The following is a 352-nucleotide window of genomic DNA, read 5'->3' on the forward strand; positions in this document are numbered from 1 at the left end:
GGTGGCAGGTTTTAGTCCCAGGAGGGAAATTTGGCTCCACGCCTTCGCTGCGCTCCGGCGTAAACATGTTTTATGTAAACGTTATGTACTAAATGCATATGAAATTGAACATTCCTACTCCGAACCAAAGATCTGCCTGTAGACAATGTTCTGGGCGTAGACCCCATCCTCCTCCTCCAGCTTTGGGTACTCGACCAGCGCCTTGAATCTTGATCTTGAACTAACTCGCGACATCGCAACGTACAGCTGCCCGTGGGGAGAAGCAAGGCGTAGCAAGATACAGCCCCAAGTACTGCACCGTTTGTCCTTGCGCCTTGTTAATCGTCATCGCAAAGGCCGGTTGGACAGGAAA

Source organism: Phytophthora infestans, genomic scaffold (assembly GCF_000142945.1).
Source record: "Phytophthora infestans T30-4 supercont1.84 genomic scaffold, whole genome shotgun sequence".
Taxonomy (NCBI): Eukaryota; Oomycota; class Peronosporomycetes; order Peronosporales; family Peronosporaceae; genus Phytophthora; species Phytophthora infestans.